Source organism: Trypanosoma equiperdum (assembly GCF_001457755.1).
Source record: "Trypanosoma equiperdum strain OVI genome assembly, contig: ctg_1212, whole genome shotgun sequence".
Taxonomy (NCBI): domain Eukaryota; phylum Euglenozoa; class Kinetoplastea; order Trypanosomatida; family Trypanosomatidae; genus Trypanosoma; species Trypanosoma equiperdum.
Window position 1 is genome coordinate 1,740 of NW_027123186.1, and position 948 is coordinate 2,687.

A 948-nucleotide genomic window follows, 5' to 3' on the forward strand; every position below is an offset into this window, starting at 1 on the left:
TAACAGACCAGATGAGTGATATCAACAGTGTTACAGACTTAGGAATGGCAATGATGATACTGTTGGAGGTGAAAGTCAAGGAAAATAAGCAAAAACAACAGCCAATAACAGTTCATTCCAAACCAACAGAAAAATGCAAGCCAGAGACAAAAAAAGATAAATGCACAGAGAATACAGATTGTGAATTTAGTGAAGATAAATGCTAGCTTAAAGATGGTGTAAAAGGGTAAGGTAAGAAAGTTGAGAAATGTGCTGATAAATTGGAGGATGTATGCAAGGACGCTACTGGCTGCAAATGGGAAGGCAAAGAATTCAAGGATTCCAGTTTTCTCGTCAATAAGAAATTGGCTCTGATGGCTGATGTTTTAATGAGTGAGATAATATTTCAGGATATTTGCTCAATTTTATGTATTTTATGAAAATTTCTATTATTAGTGAATTTTATAAAATTGATTTATTTTATAAATTTTAACACTTTTTGATGAAAATGTGAAAATTTCGAAATTTCAGAAAATATGAAAATTTGGCACAAAAATGGTCCGCAGACTCAAAGTAGAATAAATATAGGATATGAAGAATAAGTACCATTTTTATTAATTTTTTCGTTTCATTAATATTAGTTACGGTAACATTAGTAATATGGTAATAATAATGATAATGATAAGAGAGTGTTGTGAGAGAGTATATACTAATATTATAATAAGAGTGGTGATGAAGATTAAATGGACTGACAAAAAACTTAAAACAGTGGTAAGGACGCAATCGAAGTGAGTACCTGATGATGACAGGGAAAGAGGATAAATTAATATGCGCATGGTAAAGCAGAAACATAACACTGAGCAATGTTACACACTATAAGATGATGGAGGGGACAATGAGGGAGACGGATGGTCCGTTGTGCTTATCAAATGGGGTCGTTACGTTGTCTGCAGTGATAAAGGCAGTATA